The 21,620-nt window shown below is 37.2% G+C and overlaps 1 pseudogene; it reads right to left on the bottom strand.

The window, feature by feature from the left end:
• Positions 1-3,472: 3,472 nt before the first annotated feature.
• On the bottom strand, positions 3,473-19,109 carry LOC112932273 (serine/threonine-protein kinase RIO2 pseudogene; annotated as a pseudogene).
• Positions 19,110-21,620: the final 2,511 nt, after the last annotated feature.

Raw genomic sequence — 21,620 nt, 5'->3', positions numbered from 1 at the left:
GCCCATTTTATGATTGGATTGTTTGTTTCTTTGCTGTTGAATTTAATAAGTTCTTTATAGATTTTGGATACTAGCCCTTTATCTGATAGGTAATTTGCAAATATCTTCTTCCATTCTGTAGGTTGTCTTTTAGTTTTGTTGACTGTTTCTTTTGCTGTGCAGAAGCTTCTTATCTTGATGAAGTCCCAATAATTCATTTTTACTTTTGTTTCTCTTGCCTTCATGGATATATCTTGTAAGAAGTTACTTTGGCCAAGTTCAAAAAGGGTGTTGCCTGGGTTCTCCTCTAGGATTTTGATGGAATCTTGTCTCACATTTAGATCTTTCATCCATTTTGAGTTTATCTTTGGGTATGGTGTAAGAGAATGGTCTAGTTTCATTCTTCTGCATGTGGATGTCCAATTTTCCTAGCACCATTTATTGAAGACACTGTCTTTTTTCCAGTGGATAGTCTTTCCTGCTTTGTCGAATATTAGTTGACCATAAAGTTGAGGGTCCACTTTTGTATTCTCTATTCTGTTCCATTGACCTATGTGTCTGTTTTTGTGCCAGTACCACACTGTCTTGATGACCACAGCTTTGTAGTACAACCTGAAATCTGGCATTGTGATGCCCCCAACTATAGTTTTCTTTTTTAATAATCCCCTGGCTATTCAGGGTCTTTTCTGATTCCACACAAATATTAAGATGATTTGTTCCAACTCTCTGAAGAAAGTCCCTGGTATTTTGATGGGGATTGCATTAAATGTGTAAATTACTCTGGGTAGCATTGACATTTTCACAATATTAATTCTTCCAATCCATGAGCATGGAATATTTTTCCATCTCTCTGTGTCTTCCTCAATTTCTTTCAGAAGCGTTCTGTAGTTTTTAGGGTACAGATCCTTTACCTCTTTGGTTAGGTTTATTCCTAGGTATCTTATGCTTTTGGGTGCAACTGTAAATGGTATTGACTCCTTAATTTCTCTTTCTTCAGTCTCATTGTTAGTGTATAGAAATGCCACTGACTTCTGGGTATTGATTTTGTATCCTGCCACACTGCCAAATTGCTGTATGAGTTCTAGCAATCTTGGGGTGGAGGCTTTTGGGTTTTCTATGTAGAGTATCATGTCATCGGTGAAGAGGGAGAGTTTGACTTCTTATTTGCCAATTTATTTGTTTTTGTTGCCTGGTTGCTGAGGCTAGGACTTCTAGTACTATGTTGAATAGCAGTGGTGAGAGTGGACATCCCTGTCCTATTCCTGATCTTAGGGGAAAGGCTCCCAGTGCTTCCCCATTGAGAATGATATTTGCTGTGGGCTTTATGTAGATGGATTTTAAGATGCTGAAGAATGTTCCCTCTATCCCTACACTCTGAAGAGTTTTCATCAAGAATGGATGCTGTATTTTGTCAAATGCTTTCTCTGCATCTATTAGAGGATCATATGGTTCTTGTTTTTTCTCTTGCTGATATGATCAATCACATTGATTGCTTTACTACTGTTGAACCAGCCTTGCATCCTGGGGATAAATCCTACTTGGTCATGGTGAATAATCTTTATTATTGGATCCTATTGGCTAGTATCTTGTTGAGAATTTTTGCATCCATGTTCATCAGGGATATTGGTCTATAATTCTCCCTTTTGGTGGGATCTTTGTCTGGTTTTGGAATTAATGTGATGCTGGCCTCATAGAATGAGTTTGGAAGTACTCTATCTCTTTCTATCTTTTCGAACAGCTTTAGTAGAATAGGTATGGTTTATCAAACTTTAAATGTTTGATAGAATTCCCCTGGGAAGCCATCTGGCCCTGGACTTCTGTGTCTTGGGAGGTTTTTTATGACTGCTTCAATTTCCTCCCTGGTTATTGGCCTGTTCAGGTTTTCTGTTTCTTCCTGTTTCAGTTTTGGTAGTTTGTGGTTAGTAGGATGCTCTTTAACCTCTATGTACTTGTGTTTTTCCAAATATTCTCTTGTGATTGAGTTCAAGTTTCAAAGCATTGTGGTCTGAAAATATGCAGGAAATAATCCCAATCTTTTGGTAGCAGTTAAGGCATGATTTGTGACCCAGTATGTAATCTATGTTCCACGTCCACTCGAGAAGAATGTATGTTCTTTACAATGGATGTTCTGAATATATCTGTGAAGTCCATCTGGTCCAGTGACATTCAAAGCCTTTTGTTTCCTTGTTGCTCTTTTGCTTAGATAATCTGCCGATTGCTTTGAGTGGGATGTTAAAGTTCCCTACTATTATTTTATAATAATCAATGATGATTTTAATTTTGTTATTAATTGGTTTACGTATTTGGCCGCTCCCAGGTTAGGGGCATAAATATTTACAATTGCTACATATTATTGTTGGATAGATCCTTTTATTATGTATAGTGTCCTTCTTCATCTCTTATTATAGTCTTTGGTTTAAAATCTATTTTGTCTGCTACGCCAGCTTTTTTTTTTTTTTTGATGTCTTTTATCATGGTAAATTGTTCTCTACCCCCTCACTTTCAATCTGGAGGTAGCTTGGGTCCAAAATGAGTGTCTTATTGACAGCATATCTATGGGTCTTATTTTTTTTTAATCCAGTCTGATACCTTATGTCTTTTGATCGGAGCATTTAGTCCATTTACATTCAGAGTAATTATTGAAAGATATGAATTTAGTACCACTGTATTACATGGAAGGTCACTATTTCTTCAGATTATCTCTCTTCTTTTCTAGTCATTGTTACTTTGGGGCTCTCTCTTTGCTTAACTGATCCTCTTTAATATTCCTTGCAGGGATGTTTTAGTGATCACAAATTTTTTTAGTTTTTTTTTGTCCCGAAAACTCCTTATCTAGCCTTCCATTCTGAATTATAGCCTTACTGGATAAAGTATTCTTAGCTGCATATTTTTTCTCATTTAACACCTTGAATTTATCATGCCAGTCTTTTCTGGCTTGCCATGTCACTGTGGACAGGTCTGCTGTCCGCCTTATGTTTCTACCCTTGTAGGTTAAGGAGCTCTGCAAAAGATGGATTTTAATGTAAGGAAAATATGTTCTGGTAAGTAAAGCACTTTGGAGTTGTCTAGCATGACTTAGGTATATTCTTAGCTATTTTGGTAAAATTTACTCATTCATCCAAGTAAGATATTAACTCAGTGTTCTAAGTCCCCATGCCATGAAAAAGTCCCAGTTCCCTCACCCTTGCATCTCTTATGTTCTGTCAAGGAACCTTTCCATTCTCCCCAAAATCTCCCCCCAAAGAGCTGTGCTCTTTTATCTGATTATTTCTTTTAAAAATTTTATATAAATTCAATTAGCCAACTTAAAGTTCATCATTAGTTTCAGATGTAATGTTCAATAATTTATCAGTTGTACATAACACCCAGTGCTCATCACATCAGGTGCCCCCCTTAAAGCCGATAATCCAATTACCCTATCCCTTGTCTGATTATTTCTGAAGAGAGATTAGTTTTTATTTATTTATTTAATGTATGTATGTTTACTTTTTTTTTTAATAGATGAAAGAGTTTATTTATCCATTTATGTATCTGCCTTGGTCTAGAAAAGACTAGTGAAGGGGTGTCTTAAAAGGGGGATCATAGTAACATTTTGAAAAATATTCAAGATCTTAAATATATTACTCTCCCCAGAAGCTGGCTGCTTCCAAGCTTGACTTAATATTTTGCATGTTTTCTCTTCATTGTTTTGTAAATATATTTGCTTCTCCTTTTTGCAATCGATGTCTTACAGCTGATTTTTGCTGTTTGTCAACTGACGTTTCACCTTCTGTTTCACCAATTCCAGAGGAATTGTTGAACAGCTTAAAACACTGCCCACAGATGTAACACTCAGAATTCTTGTTCTGTACTGTTTAATATCTTCTGTATTTTCTTCATTTCTGAAAGGCGTGATTTCTTTGTTTAAGGACAAGGCAATCAGATGAGGGCATGCATCTTCATACTCTTCATAGCCCATGGGCATTCCTCCTTGACTTACTTTACCATCTTGCCTGGTGTCATTTTTAGTTTTGTTTTTTTTCCTCAGAATACTCAGTTATAGAACTGTTGTCTATGACCTGCTCTTCTATTTCTTCTAAAGCCTGACTGAGTTCAGCTAATTCAAAATTGTGTGCATCAGCACTCTCCTCTGACAAATCATCTTCCTTTATTTGTTGAAGGTCTCCAGATGATACACAACAGTCAGTTGACTCATCTGTAGAGTTTTGATCACTCTGATTTTCTAAACTACAAACACTTGCTTTTTCTGACATCTCTTCATCAGAATGTGAGAATTCAGACTCATCTTCTGTTTCAATATTTCTATCAGTTGGACCTACTGGATGAAGTAGTTCATCATCTGCCTGCATTTCCTTTGTGTAGCGGCTGGCAGAAACCTCTACATCAAGGGAGTGCTCCCTCCTGATACCACTGAAGGTTGGATAAAGCTCACTTTCATAGCTGAAACGTTTCATGAAGAAATCTCTAATGCATTTAACATCTCTGTCAAAATACCATTCAGCATTGTGATGAGAGGTTGAAACCATCTGTGGAAAATCAATCATGGTGATGTGGTCATCTTTATCTAAAATGAGATTGAATTCATTAAAATCTCCGTGAATCAGCCCATGATTTGCAAGTCTGACAATTAGTTCCATAGCTTCATCATATACTGACGCAGGATCTTCCACATGGTGTATCTGACATAGAGGATAGCCATTTACGAGTTCCATGACCACTGCATGGCAGTTATAATCAATTGGTTTTGGGACCGGGAATTTCCGGCCATACAATGCCTTCATATAGGCAAATTCTTTCATGGCAGAGAGACGAGATATGTTAACAAGCCAGGACATGTTATGCCTGTGTTTATGATAATCACTCTTGTTTTTCAGATTTCGAAAGGAGGTTCTTCCCAGTCTGTGAAGCTTTAACGCAAACTGCTGTCCTTCTTCATTTGCAATGATGTAAATATCCGATTCTTTGCCAACACCCATCTGGTTTCCAACAGACTCAACTACCTGTCTAGAAGAAAGTGTTTTCAAAGCTAGGTAATCATAACCTGCATTTGTCAACCGGTAGACTCGCCTCTGCAAGTGCCTCCCTGTATGTTTACTTTTGAACTAGGACCAAAATCGCTACAAGTTTTCTGTGTTTCCACTTGAGAAAACTTTTCCTTCCAGAGGGGAAGTGACTAGGTACTTCAGGGATCTTTTGTGTTTGTGGCCTTACATATCAGTGGAGGATTTTTTAAACACATTCTAGAAGATGAATTAATTACAGAAACTCATGATTTGTTCTCACTATATAGGTATTTACCTTTAAAAATAAGAAAAAGGAATAGAAATAAGTGTTTCATGAGCAATTATCAAAAATGTATTAATAAAACTTGTATAAAGCATTTTTAGCTAGGGAGCTCAATATAGAATTACATATAAATCCAGATTTACACATTACTCTTAGCCAAGGTAATCTGTGAAGTGATGAGACTTGTTTGATAAATAGCTTTATCTATTTTCCCTGATTTTACCATGTGTGGAATGCAAGTAAGCATCAGAATTGCTCGATTTTATTTTATTGCATCTGATGTAAGACTTGATTTTTTCCCCCTAAAGATTTATTTATTTCTTTTAAAGAGAGAGAGCATGAACAGGAGGTATAAAGGGAGAGGGAGAGAGAATTGCAAGTAGACTCCATGCTGATCTTGGAGTCTGATGTAGGGCTTGATCCCAGGATGCTGAGATCATGACCTGAGCTGAAACCAAGAGTCAGATCCTTAACCAACTGTGCCACCCCAGCACTCCAAGACTTGGCTTTTCTCATGGAAAATCCTAGTTAATAAATATCCTAATTTTTTCACATTGGTTATGAGTCAGATAAGTTATCATTATTTCCACAAAGTATTTCAGGTTATGAAGAATGCAAATGTTTTCAGTTAAGTTGAATTACAACAAATGATGACTTTATTGTACGTTTTGGCAATTGTTTGGACTTAGCTACCCTACTTGTGTTGTCTTTTGTAATTCATTCATATTATCTTTTTGATAACCTTTTAATATCAGTAGCTGTTGTGCTACTTCCTATTGTCAATTTAAATGACTTAAAGACTTTAGGATTAATATTTAGTAGGGTAAATTTATGAGAAATCTTTGGTTTTCTACAAAATTTTTAAAGAAACTAAAATTCATAGAGCAAAGGGGTAGAGTTACCTAGTATGGTTTTGACTTATTTTTTCTAAGGCTGGAATTGAGAAGATAAGGTCAATGTGGTATATACCTAATTTTTTAATATGATGATTAAGTAAATTATATTTTAAAGCTAAGGTTGAAAGCTAATCATGATATTGTTATGTAGCTATATGTTTAAGATCATATGCACATATTACTGTATATTTTCAAATTAAGAAGCAAAATAAATGCATGTGTAACAAAGATGAGGGACCTAGTAACTTAAAATTGGCCTTAGAATATTGAGTCTGCTGTAAACAAGAACTATTCTCTGCCTTACTGTAATCCATCCAGAGACTGGGAATTCTTACCTTGTCAGGTACTCCAAGCCCTTTGGCTAACTTCTGTCATGCTACTGAATTGTTAAAACAAAGAATAAAAATTCATCACATCTGAAAGCTATTAAGTCTCTTGTTAATTGTCCCCTAATTAATTAATATTATTAGTTTTCTCTGTTTTTAATTTTTAAAAAGATTTTATATACTTATTTTAGAGAGAGAGAGAGAGAGAGAGAGAGAGGTGGAGGAGCAGAGGGAGAAGGACAAGAAGACTCTGTACTGAACACAGAGCCCCATGCAGGGCTTGATCCCAGAACCATGAGATCATGAGCCAAAACCAAGAGTCAGACGCTTAATTGGCGGAGCCACCCAAGCACCCCTTTCTGTTATTTGGGGGAAAAAAACTGTACTGGTAACTGTAGCTATTAAGGTATCCAATGCAACCATTCAGCTATGTTTTTGTTTAGAAAAATAAAGCTGAGGTGTTATTATACTCAGAGCCATCTTTGGTACTTCTTAGGGGATGAAACCACCTAAGGCTTGTTCTTTTAGCTGAAATCCATGGCATGGCAATCAGTGGCAACAGGGATGCTGAGAACAATGTGGTATAGTTGGTAAGTTGGTATGCTCTACATTTCTTCATTTCTACATTAGTTTAGCCCCATTAGAGGATTTGCCCTGAGAAAATATGGGTAAAAGCTATCAGATCAAAAAAGGGCAACTAGACCTTTCCTGAGAAAATTTATTAATACATATTTGCTTCATCACAGATTGTACAATCATCAGGATGGAAAGAAGGGCTCTGGGGATTGTTATGCTTTCACTGTAATAATTAACCAAATTAATGTAAAGTGGTTATGTCTTACACCAAAATGTAGAGGTTTCTCTTTCCTCCAGTTGATACTTTTGGTTACCAAAATAATTGAATTAGGTCCATTCAATTTTGTAATCAATAGGAAGTTTCTGAACTCTCATCTGCCTGAAGGCTCTGGTGCTACAAGCTAGAAATTGTATCTTGTGAAAAACACATATAGCAGAAAACACTAAAAAGTCACTTTGCAAAGGGCTGTTCCAAGAAATTGACTCATTGGTATGGGCCTCCCACCATGAACTGCTGACATTGCCACACTTATAAGGCCATAGCAGGGGGTGAATCTGGTCCCTTGGGCCTCTTTAGTCCAGAAGTAGTTGACAATATAAAAACAGACTCAGACCAAGATCCAGTAGAATGAAATAATTTCATAGGGCTGGATGATGGACTCAATGAGAGAAATTTAAAGGTGGTTAATGTTCTATTTTCTGATGAGCATATGAAGTCTTTTCCTTTCCTCTTGATCTGTTTCTGATCCTCAATGAAGGAAGTTATGCATATGCATATAAGTTGCCATAAAACTCTTTTTGGAAGATCTCATTCCAACCAATACTCTCAGAATTCTAGAAAATGTCTTATGGTGAATCTTTTTTTTAAATTTAAATTCGAGTTAGTTAACATACAGTGCAATATTGGTTTCTGGAGTAGAATTCAGTGATTCACTGAATTCATACAACCCCCAGTGCTCATCACAACAAGTGCCTTCCTTAATGCCCATCACCCATCTAGCCCATCCTCCACCCAATCTCCCTCCATCAACCCTCAGTTTGTTCTCTATCATTAAGAGTTTCTAATGGCTTTTTTCCTTCCCTCATTTTTTTCTTTTCTCTATTCTTTTATGGGGAATCTTAGTGTAGATTGTAAAATAACAAGTGTTCAGTAGACTAATTCTAATTCTGAAGTGGATTTCAGATGAATGTCTTAATATGGGTTAAGCTTAGACAAATATATGGAATGAAATTTACTCTAACCACTGTATATCTATAAACAATCAAACCATTTTATTGACAACATGAAAGATATTAATTTCCTTTATCCATGAACCTATTTAGAGCAGAAGACTGATTCTATCAAAGTGGCTATTACTGAGATCCTTCCTCTTTTATGGCCATGTACTTATTTTTATAAGTTCAATAAGAACTAACTCTTCGGGCTGCCTGGGTGGCTCAGCGGTTGAACGTCTGCCTTTGACCCAGGGGGTGATTCCAGAGTTCTGGGATCGAGTTCTACATCAGGATCCCTGCAAGGAGCCTGCGTATGTCTCTACCTTCTCTCTGTGTCTCTCATGAATGAATAAATAAAATCTTAAAAAAAAAAAAAAAGGAAAGCCTGAATTCAACAAGATTCTGGCTCTTCCATTAAAAAGAAAAAGGACCAAGTCTTCTTTTTAGCAGGATGTAATTGGAGAGATTGATAGTGTAACCACAGCATAGGAGTGCCATATTTAGGAATAAGTATCATTTGGAGCACCTGGATGGCTCAGTCAGTTAAACATCTGCTTTCAGCTCAGGCTGTGATTCCAGGGTCCTGGGTTGGAGCCCCACATTGGGCTCTCTGCTCAGCAGGGAGTCTACTTCTCCCTCCTCTTCTGCCTGCCATTCCCCCTGCTTGTGCTCTCTCTCTCCTCTCTCTGTCAAATAAATAAAATCTTTAAAAAAGAAGAAAAAGTGTCATTTAATCATTTACAACAAGCTGATTTTTTAGGGACAATGGTTATAGTTCATATGTGGAACCAGTGCCTACTAAGCTTCTTTCCCGGGAAGCTGTACTGATACCTGTTTTATCAATAACAGGGCTCCTCACAGTCTTATAGTTATCAAGAAAGGTCTTTTCTTGGAGGCTAGGAACCTTGGCAAGACGGGAGGATCTCAAGAAAAAGGAAGCTGTCATAATTTGAAATACTGCAGGCAAAACTTGGTAGAGACATTTCTTTGTTTTGTTTTCCTAGTCTTGGAACACAGGAGCTAATAGCTGCAATAAAAAATTGAAAAAAAAAAACAGCTTTGGAATTTTACAGAAGCGAATGAAGATTCTTTTCCTGTCACATGGAAGTGGATTTCTCTGGTTTTAGTGGTTGTTCAGCATCATCTCTCCCAAAGTTTGCTGACATTTATCAAGAAGGCTATCAATACCTTTGGCTGTAACTATGTAAATGAACGAAGCCAAAGAGAATAGAACACACAGTGTTAAAGGTACAAGTTAGAGCTTACTGAGGTCTGAAGGATGGGAAGGGGCAACTATGCAAAAATCAGGAAAAAGTATATATTCTTGTTAGAGAGAACTATTGTGCAAAGGCCCTCCTATACGAAAGAGCTTGATGTGCTCTGGGGTCTCATCAAGGTCCTTGGGGTAGAGAAAGTGTGCAGAAGATAGAGAAAGTGAGAGATGGGAAGCAGATGAAGGAGGAGATTGCTACATCATGGAGGGGCTTATAGGCCTTGATAGGTTAACTGTACATTATTCTAAGTACATTTGGAATCCTCTGGATATTTTTTATCAAGGGGGGTGAGATGGTTTGATTAATGTGTTTAAAAGATCACTTGGGTGGAAGCGCCTGTGTGGCTGAGTCCGTTAAGCATCTGTCTTCTGCTCAGGTCATGGTCAGTGGGGAGTCTGCTTCTCCCTCTTACTCTGCCCCTCCCTCCACTCATGCACACATGCTCTCTCTCTCTCTTCTCTCAAATAAATAATTAAAATCTTAAAAAATAGTCACTTGGTTCCTGTATGAAGACAAGTGAGAAAGCACAAGCATGGTGCACATAACGCATTTAATGCAAGGAGATTTGCCTTTGAGACTTTAATCCCCCAAATACATATTTTAGCAACAACAACTACAGTCACTGAATTTCTAAATTATATAAGTAATGAGTATGAAAATGTTTTATCCTAACAAGAGTATTTCCAATTCACAGGGCACTTTCCTACACATAACCTAATTTGACCCACAGGGAGATCACAGATTAGTAGGACAGCTTTATAGTTAAAGAAATAAGGTCTTTGAACCTTGACTCAATGCCCAACATTATGTAACTAGTAAAAACAAGGATCTGAATTCTCAGTCTAGTCATTTTTCTATTATATGAATTCACTTGATGATCTCATATCTACTAGAAATATGCTTTTCATTAGGCAGTTGTTCAATAATATAGAAATAGTATTGTAATACAAATAAGGTCTTGATATATTTTACCTGATACTCACAATATGCCTCTGAAAGTCACACCAGGTAGTTATTTCTATTTTATAGTGAGGACCTGAGGTGGGGGGGGGGTGGATGTGTGGAGATGGAGTAGCTTTATTCAAGGTCACATAGCTAGCCAATAAAATAGGTAACATCAGGATTAGGTTAGAGGACTCCTGAACAGAGTCCATGCCTTTACCATCAGAGCAGGCTTTTCTTGGAGCTAATGCGTTCTTTTCGCAGATTCACCTTTTAAAAAAAACAACAGAAGCTTTTTTGTTTGTTTGTTTTGTTTTGGTGACAGATTTTTGACATCATATTGTGCTACACCTGCACATTCTTACACAATTATTTTCACGTAGAAATTAGATATGTACACCTACAAAACCCATGTTAGAACAGACTACAGTTGCTCAAGGAAATAACAACCACTAGCATTGTGATCATCATCATCATCATCATAATAGCAATAATACTTTTGGAATCTTCCTACGTATTATACAACTTCTAAGTGTTTTGCACATCTCAATTCATTTAACTCTTGCAAGAGTTGCTTGGTTGATGTGTCCTACTTGTTTGTTTTTTATTTTGTTGCTTGTACTTTAGGTGTCATAGCCAAAAAATCATCAGCAAGACCCATGTCAAGCAGGTTTTTCCCTATGTTTCCTTCTAGAAGTTTCATGGTTTCAGGTCTTACATTTAAGTCTTTAATCCATTTTGAGTTAATTTTTGTAAATGGTGTAAAATATGGGTACAGTTTCATTTTTTTCACATAGCAATGATGTGGAGAAAAAGGAATGCTTATGCACTGTTTCTGGGAATGGAAATTGCTGAAGCAGTTATAGAAAGCAGTATTGAGGTTCCTCAAAAAATGAAAAATAAAATTATCATACGTTCCAGCAATTCCACTTGTGGGAATATATCCAAAGGAAACAAAGCACTAACTCAAAACGATACCTACACCTCCCACATTGGTTGCAATATTACTTACAATAGTGAAGTGTGTGTGTGTATATATATATATATATATATATATATATATATATATATATATATATAATTTAGCCACAAAAATGAAGAAATTCTACCATTTGCAACAACATGGATGGATCTTGAAGGCATTATGCTGAGTGCAATAAGTCAGACAAAGACAAATCCTGTACTATCTCATTCACATGTGGAAACTAAAAAAGAACAAAAGATACAAATTCATAGAAAAAGAAATCAGACTTGTGGTTACTAGAGGTTGAGGGTGGCAGGAAGGGGAATTAGAGGAAGGTAGTCAAGGGCACAAGTTTCTAATTAGAAGATTAAAAAATCCTATGATTCTTAATGATCTTATCGCAAGGAGATTTTCTTTGTTTTTTATCGTATCTGTATGAGAAAAATGAATGTTAGTTGAATGTTTTACAGTCATTTCACAATATATGTAAATAAAAACATCCTGCATATGCCTAAAACTTACACAGTGAAGTATGTCAACTATTTTTCAATAAAATTGGGGGGACTCCCCCCAAAACAAATCCAAGTGTGATGGAGAAAGCATTCTGGGTCACAGGATTTTTATGTGGAGAACAAGGGAAGATTATGACTTTCCCTATACGTTTTGTGTAGGAAAAAAATTGCTCCCAAAGTATATGATTTATCCTGAAAGAAGTTCATGCAGCTTTCTGTAAAGATTATTAATTTTCAGCAACATATTGTTACCCTTTGTGACCATTCTGAGGACAAGAGGTTTTTTTTAAGATTTTATTTATTTATTAATGGGACACACACACACACAGGCAGAGATACAGGCAGAGGGAGAAGCAGGCTCCGTGCAGGGAGCCTGATGCAGGACTTGATCCCAGGACCCCGGGATCACACCCTGAGCCAAAGGCAGATGCTCAATTGCGAGCCACGCAGGTGTCCCAGGACAAAAGTTTTGACATTTCTCCATCATTCACTAATTGGAGAGAACTCACTCTAAACTAAGAGACCACACTCTCAGGCATGTGAAGTATTCATTTTTTAAAAGATTTTGTTTATTTATTCATGAGAGATGCAGAGAGAGAGAGAGAGAGAGAGAGAGAGAGAGAGAGAGGCAGAGACACAGGCAGAGGGAGAAGAAGGCTCCATGCAGGGAGCCTGATGTGGGACTTGATCTGGCAACTCCAGGATCGCCCTGGGTCAATGGCAGAGGCTCAACTGCTGAGCCACCCAGGTGTTCCCCCCCTCCCTTTTTTTTTTTTTTTTTTTTTTAGGATTTTGTTTATTTATTCATGAGAGACACACAGAGAGAGAGGCAGAGACACAGGCAGAGGGGAAGCAGACTCCATGCAGGGAGCCTGATGAGTATTCATTTTTTTTACTTTTGAGTAAAAAGTACAGGCAAGGCCTGGATGTAGGAAACACTGACTGGAAGACATACCACTCCCAGGTAGGTCCTTGGGCACTGTGGCAACCAGACAACTAGAAAAAAATCATGAAGCATTCTGATGAGAAATACTTATCAAGTACTAAACACTGTGTGCTTTCAATGGCCTATTTTATGTAATCCTCAAAACAGCCCTGTCAGGTAAGTATGAGACTCAGGTAGGTACATAACTCACCAAGGGGTATACCTTTCACAAGTAGAAGTGGGTTTTGAGCCCAGACTGATTCCCAAGCTCCTGTTCCTCTGACCACACTACACATGTAACTTTCCTAAATAATCTGCAATAAACTGCACTTTGAATCCCAAGATTTTCTTTTATTTTTCTGGCATGTACTGAGCTCTTCAGGTTAGAGGATAGACTGTGAGAATTCCTACAGATATCTGACTCTCAAGAAGGCTAAAAATATGGAAATAATAAATATAACAAAGCATTTTGTAAAATGCCATGCAAATTTTGATTTTTATCATTTGCACAAGAGACTCTGATAATGCACTCAGTTTGCAGTCTATCACCCCAAAGATCCCCATCATTGAGATATAGAAAGATTTCTTTTCCTTTTCTTAAAAGTTTTTATTTAAATTCCAGTTAACATACAGTGTAATGTTAGTTTCGGGTATACAATATAGTGACTCAACACTTTTATAGAACACCCATTGCTCATGACAGCAAGTGCACTTCTTCATTCCCATCACCAACTTCAACCATCCCCCACCGCCCTCCCCTTTACTAACTGCTCTCTAGAGTTAAGAGTCTCTTATGGTTTGCCTCTCTCTCTTCCCCCCTTTGCTCATTCATTTTGTTTCTTAAATTCCACATACAAGTGAAATAAAATGGTATTTTTCTTTCTCTCATTGACTTATTTCACTTAGCATAATACTCTCTAGCCCTATCCACATCAGTGCAAATGGCAAAATTTCATTCTTTATGGCTGAGTAGTATTCCATTGTATGTATAGTTCCATTCTAGTATATTCCATTGTGTGATATATATAGGTGATATGTTAATTTCAAATGCTAATTTGAAGGCATACATACATTTTGATATTTATAAGCAGCTAAATCATGGAGAGACCCCAAATGCCCATCAACTGATGAGTAGATAAAGAATAGGGGATATATATATATATATATATATATATATATATATATATCACCTATATAAAGATAAAGAATAGCCTATATTCTTTATATAAAGAATATATTCTCTTTATATGAAGAATATATTCTCACCTATATAAATATAAATATATATATATATATTTACTGTGCAGAAACTTTATATTTTGATGAAGTCCCAATAGCCCATTTTTGCTTTTGTTTCCCTTGCCTCTGGAGATGTGTCTAGTAAGAAGTTGCTACAGCTGATGTCAAAGAGGTTACTGCCTGTGTTCTCTCCTAGAATTTTAATGATTTCCTGTCTTACATTTAGGTCTTTCATCCATTTTGAATTTATGTTTGTGTACAGTGTAAGAAAGTGGGTCAGTTTTTCCTTTGCATGTTCTCCCCCAGTTTTTCCAACACCATTCATTGAAGAGATAGTCTTTTTCCCATTGCATACATTTTCCTGCTTGTCCAAGATTAACTGACCATATAGTTGTGGGCTCATTTCTGGTTTTTTTAAAAATTCTGTTCCATTGATTTATGTGTCTATTTTTGCACCAGTATCCTATCTATCTTTCTATCTATCTATCTATCTATCTATCTATCTATCTATCATCTATTTATTTATTTATTATTGTGCCTCCACTGTGAAATTGCTGAGGGCTTGGGAGAAGGATTTGCATAAGAGTTCATGTGAGCCACATTCTTCCTCTTGGCTGTTAGTGAATGTGGGACCTTGTCTCCAGGCCAAATACATGCTCTTACAAATGCATACACCAAGGCCCATAAGCAAATTTATCTCCACTCCTCCTTGGCTCTCCCTTGAGCTTCTACCACCTCTCAAGCCTCACCCTGCAGAAAGTCAGCAAAGTGAGGAAAACAGCCATAGAAGAAGAATAACAGAAAAATATTGTAGATGACAATACCCCTACTTGGGAACTGTACTATGCTGTGTCCACAGAAGACTAACCTTGGAAGTAGGCACCTAGCATTTTCTCTTGAAAGGCCAAGGGACCTAAGTCTTACCTGCAGAAATGCTGCACCACAGTGGCACAAGAATCTAGCAATCTAGAAACTGGAAGCTGTCTCTTAAATTATTTTGGTTTTACGTGTCCTTCTGTGCCTTTCACTATTTCTATAGCTGTCAGATAAAGGAGTGTCAACTGTAAGAATTTACCTGTGTCTAAGCCATGTTGGCATAACTGCAGTGTGTGACATACCTCCAATGCTTTCAGTTTCCACAGTGGCCTGGAGTGAAGGGGTGGCCTGTGAAGGCACATGCTTAAGGTCATTTACAGATGGAACACTGTCATGTGGTCAGCCCTCCAATGGCTACATTGAAGTCCTTCCTTCTACATTAAGAGACTAGAACTAGTTTCATAGTTCAGCTAGGAAAGTGAAACTCAGTTGCTGATTTCAAATTTGATGATCAAGACACATTATTTTCCCCACATATTTATTGAGAAAAGTTTCCAACGCACTCTACAATTTAAAGAAATAGTACGTAAGTGTTCCAAGAACCTACACTTAGACTGAAGAGTTGTTAACATTTTACCCTATTTGCTTCTTATATCCTCTTCTCTTTTGGTGAATGATTCCAAAGTAAGTTGCAGAGAAGCCACAAATGTAAGTAACCAGTGGTTACTGACAGAGAAGGAGATTGTCACATGTAACTATGATAAAATGATCATACCCAATAAAACTAATATTAATTCTACAATACCATCTAATATTAATCCATATCCATATTTCTCCACTTCTCCTAAAGATCCAATCAAGTTTCAGGCATTGCATTTGGCTGCTATATCTCTTTTATAACTCTATCTTTAAAAATAGCTCTATCTTTAAAAAAAAATATATGTATGTCACTGATGTTTTGAAAAGACCAGGCCAGGTGTCTCAAAAAATGTCCTGTATTCTCTATTTGTCTGACTTACTTTTTCATGATGTCATTTAACTGGACCTCTATCCCCTATATCTTCTGCAAACTTCAATTTAAATTTATAGATGATTCAACTCGGATTAAACATTTTTGGCCAGAAATATCATATACTATTTAATACTTCATACTGCACCTTGTTGTAATATCTGGGCTCTTCCACTACTAGAGAGGCTAAATTTAGTCCCCAGGAGAAGGTGGAGACTACAAGCTTTCTCCATTGTAATGACAAACTAATTATAATTACTAATAGACTGTGGGATGGTACTTGGGCACCATGTGACTATATTGCTTCCGACAATCTTTTATCTTATGCATATGAGATATATATATATATATATATATATATATATATATATATCAGTATATATATAAGTTCCCGTATACTCCCTCACCTCCCACTTGCACAACCCCTCCCACTATTAACATCAGCACCAGAGTGGTACATTTGTTACAATTGGTGAGCATGCACTGATTCATCATAATTTTTTAAAAAGATTTTATTTATTTATTCATGAGAGACAGAGAGAGAGACAGAGGCAGAGAGAGAGGCAGAGACACAGGCAGAGGGAGAAGGAGGCTCCATGCAGGGAGCCTGACGTGGGACTCCATCTTAGGATTCCAGGATCACGCCCTGGGCTGAAGGCTGCGCCAAACTGCTGAGCTACTTAGGTGTCCCCTGATTCATCATTATTACCCCAAATTCATAGTTTACATTAGGGTTCACTGTATTCTTGGGTTTTGACATATACCCACTGTTACAGTCTCATATGGTATCCTATCGCATACTTTTCACTGCCCTAAAAATCCTGTCCTACCTAGTCATCTTTCTCACCCCAAAACCCTGATCTTTTCACTGTATCTCTAGTTTCACGTTTTTCCAGAATGGTATATAGCTGGAATTAAATAGTATGTGGTCTTTTTGGTTTGGATCTTTTCAATCTGTAAAAATGCACTTTAAGTTTCCTCCATGTCTTTTCATGGCTTGGAAGCTCATTTCTTTTCATAGCTAAATAATATTCCATTGTCTGTACCAAGTTTATTTACTCATTCACCTGTTGAAGGGCATCTTGCATGTATCTTAGTTGATAATTATAAGTGAAGCTACTGAGAACACCTGTGTTTATCAAGGAGAGTGATCACTGGATTGTATGTAAGGGTATGTTGAGTTTTGTGGGAAACTGTCAATCTTACAAAGTGGCTGTAGCATTTTATGTCCTCATCAGCTGTGAATGGGGCATCCTGTTGCACCACACCCTGGCCAGGACTGGATGTTGTCAGTGCTGCATGCTGTAGTCGTTCTGATAGGCATGTGGCACACTTGGAGATATTAACAACCACTCCTGACCCTTGCCTGAATTGAGGATTACACTGGGGATTGCAAAATGGTGATTTTCTAAGTTAGCTTCCCCTCCCAACCCCGTATTTATTAATGGACCTTCTTCTGGAACAGGAAACATTTTGCTGTGTTTTTCAGAAGACACCTCTTTTGCAATAAGGAATTCTAAAGAGCTTGGAGCCTGACATGGAGCTCCATCCCAGGACCTCGAGATCATGACTTGAGCTGAAATCAAGAGTCAAATGATTAACTGACTGAGCTACCCAGGTGCCCCTTGGCATTTTTTTAATTGAATTAAATTCAACAATGATCTTCAAATGTTATTATGGATATAGTTAATAAACTCTCAATGTATTTTCAAGGTCTTGGAAAATAGAAAATGATATGAATTAAATATATTATGTCAGAAGAGAAATATTTTGAAGTATAATAACTATAAAGCTCAGAGTTTGCTACATCATCTTTTAGATTATTTATCAAATTGTGATTACTGTTTTACATGCCTCTTTCCTCCACAAAGCTATGGATTTCTAAAGGGAAAAGACTGGCCCAATTCACTTTGGTACCATGCATCCAACAAGATGTATAAATCATAGTCTGTTCTTCATATATATTTGATGAATCCATGAAATAAAGACGTAAGATTGGCTCACTGTTAAGCAATTGTTTTTGCAGTAGGCACTGCTGTTTTAATTTCGATACATGGACAATCGTTTTGTTCTTGTAGTAGTGTAATAGCCCTCCAAAGTCATTAGGATTCTAGGTTCCTTCTGGACTTCCAGACTGTCTTTTTAGCCACTTCTTCAGGTGGTGTAATGTGGCTGCTGGTGCTTCAACTATCACATTGGAGTTCCACCCCGGGAGAAGGAGAAAGCAATAGGCCAAAAGGGTATTTCCACAGATAACTGTTTCTGCTATTTCTGTTTACATGTTCATGGCCACTCCTATGTGCCAGACAAGTTGGGAAATGTCATCTTTTAGTTGGGCATATTGCCCCTCCACTAAAATTAGTGTTTTGCTACCAGGTAAGGAGGGAATGGTATTCTGGCACAATCAATTGGGCACAGGATTTTCCAATTTTTTTATCTTGAAATTTTTAGTAGAGTTGTCTGGACTCTAGTTTAACTCATCCTTCTAATTTCTCTTTTGATATGATTTTGTGGAGACAGTACCTTGTTATACACACACACACACATATACACATTAGTCTATATATATATATATATATATATATACACATACATATACATGTCCATGGTTGTACATATGTATGCATTTACATTCACTATATATGCATAGATATATCACACTTATAGATATGTGTAAAACAGACATATATATTTTTATTTTTTAAAGATTTTATTTATTTATTCATGAGAGACACAGAGACAGAGAGAGAGAGAGGAAGAAACACAGGCAGAGAGAGAGAGGAAGAAACACTGGTGATTCTATCCCTGGTCTCCAGGATCACGTCCTGGGACGAAGGCAGGCGCTAGAGCGCTGAGCCACCCAGGGATCCCGTGTGTATATATATATTCATTATGTAGGTACCTGTTCACATAGATTTATATATTTTTGTCAGACTTTCCGGGAGTTCTTTTCGACTCTCTGGGGTTAATGTTGAGGAGAGGGTGAGAAGGATGAGAAATCCTGAATGCAGAATCATTGATTCGGCGGAACTCTGTCCTGCAGTGTCCAGGAGTAGTTCTGATTAGCGAGCTACTACACATTCTTACTCAGGTGGTTTACCTGTTTATTCGGTAGTTACCGAATTCATGCTGTGAGCCGGTATTCCGCATCATCACTTTGTTCTGTAATTACTGTTGTCATTAGAGTTACTAGAGCATCATCTGGCTACTCTGTGGGTTTCTATGAGGTGAGGCAGTCCTTGGGGTGCCCACTGCCTAGCTCCGGAGGAGGCCTGAGCCTAGTGAGCAGGCATCTTTTGTGCCTCTGGATGCTACTGACCAGAAGAGGGAGTGCACAGTCTGATGGACTATTTGCTCTTTTCCTTCTGCCTTTCATACCTTTGTCTATGGATGTCTGTTCTCAAAATCCCATTCCTTCAAAGAAACCTCCCCTTTGCCACTGACACCTTAATCATCAATTAACTATGGGTCCACCTATATCCACACTCTCCATGAGCCATAAGACCCAAGTGTACAACAATTTCTCCTAGAATTGATTTATCTTGGTTCTCAAACCTCCATTTTTAATGATGGCAGATAATTAATCTTACCCATTTGAAGTGATTATTTCTTCTAGGTTAAAGCCTAGTTGTTTTTTTTTTTTTGAATACTCAATTCAAAATACTGCACCCTGCTCACATCTTTGGGCTGTGTTACAGTACTGAGACATGGACCCTCTCCATGGATAAATTTCTCTGTGACTTTTGCCACCAGTGTGACTCTCCTTTTTATTCTTGTGAGCTCTACCCCATGGTGTCTCCTGCTAGTTTCTCTACCTGGCTCTGTTCCCCAGGGCTGGGTCACACATGTCACTCTGCCTTTGCCCAACATCCTGCTGAACACTGAGTTCATATTTGAATTTCTCCCTCCGATTTCCAAATAATTTTTTCAGGAGTTTATTCAGATTGAGATCCAGTCCAAAAGGATGCAGTGCATCTGTTGCTTTGTCCTTGAGTGTTTTAAAATTCAGCACAGGCCCAATATTAGTGAAGAATACTTAGATATTGATATCTAAGAATATTAGATAAGATATCTAAGAATACTTAGATATAATGCTAGATATTACAGTTGGCAAAGACTGCCATTTAACTTGTTTAATTCAACAAAGGTTGGGTGGCCCTCTCTTACCTTGCATTTGGCCATCTAGATCTAGATGATGGTCTCCAAGAAAGGAATGGAGAAGAGCCACTGACTCTTAACTGTCTTGGCCCAGAATTGCTGTTCTCCATTGGCTGTGTGGTCCCAACCTAAGGACAAGGGAAGTTTGAAGTATGAGGAAGCACTTGGAATTATAATGAGCATATCCAAGCCATAAGCTTCTCTCCTTTGAAAGGAATATTTTGAAGAGACACAGGTACTAATCTGTGGGTTGCATGTCTTTGAATTTTTCTGGTTGTTTCCTTATGGTGCAATATAGATTGTTCTATCTCCGGCATTTCCTATAAACTGGAAGTTAGATATAAAAGCTTAAGGATAAATGTTCAACATTTTTATTGAGACAAATGATGGGTAATTTGTAATTTGCATTGCATCACTTCAGGAAATTTAAATACCTGATTAGTTAAGATTATAATGCTTAGATTGTCTGCTGGATTAGTATAATGAGCATCTGGTTACTTTATTAGATGGTTACATTTTCACATTTATGAGTAGTAAATCATACACTTAATACATTTAATACTGACATATGTAAGTCAATAATCTTATTAGGTGTTACAGAATGATGATATTCTAATTCGATTTTTCCTTCTACATTGTTAGCTCACCTTCTTCTGTAAAGATCTATCTTTATTTGGTTTCCTTCAAATACAGTGTCTACTGAAAATGCTCAGAATTAGTCACATGGTCTTGTCTGCCTGCAGGAGGCTAGGATGTCAAGTTTCCTGTGTGCCACAGAAAAAGGTGAGCAACAGTTATGGGCGAACAAATGTATTCTCTTAGTTGGATCTTCTAACCAGTTGTTTACATATACATTATGATATTAATTTTTTGTCAACTTTCTATCTTATTAGATAGATGGTAGAATTGGTAATTTTCTGACTGTAGCTTTTTAATTGATATTCTTGCATGTATATAGTCTGTAAAGAAGCATAGTTTTACCTCTTCTTTTTCAATCCTTGGACTTGTAATTTTTCTTTTCAAATGTATTTGATGCCTCCATGACACTGTGAATAGTGCTGGTAAATAGTGGACATTTTTGCATTGTTCCTGCCTTCTGTGCTTTCCCATTGGATTGGACATCTTATCAACAATCCTTACCTGTTCAGGCATGTCTCTGATCTGAGTCAAGGATCATGGGCAGCCATTCTCTATCCCATGCTCATGATGGACATTGCTAGCCAGTATCTACCAAACTGTGACATGGCATAGATCCTTTTCAGCTCTAGCTAGATATTAATTTCAATTGACACCTGGGGTAAAGTCTATGTGCCATCCATACCTGAACCAAAAGTATGCCTTTAAAAATTGTATTTAATGAGTCATATGATATAGTCCAGAAGACAACCAAAGTATACTTTTGACAACGACACAATAACCAGATTTATTCTAAAAAGTATTAATTCATGGTGTTGTTCATGATGTGCTTTGTAACAAGCATGGTCACCTTTCAGAACTTCGGGT

This window comes from Vulpes vulpes, chromosome 13, assembly GCF_048418805.1.
Source record: "Vulpes vulpes isolate BD-2025 chromosome 13, VulVul3, whole genome shotgun sequence".
In the NCBI taxonomy this organism is placed as follows: Eukaryota; Metazoa; Chordata; class Mammalia; order Carnivora; family Canidae; genus Vulpes; species Vulpes vulpes.
Note: the sequence above shows the minus strand (reverse complement) of the source record. Positions and strands in the feature narration are given on the sequence as shown.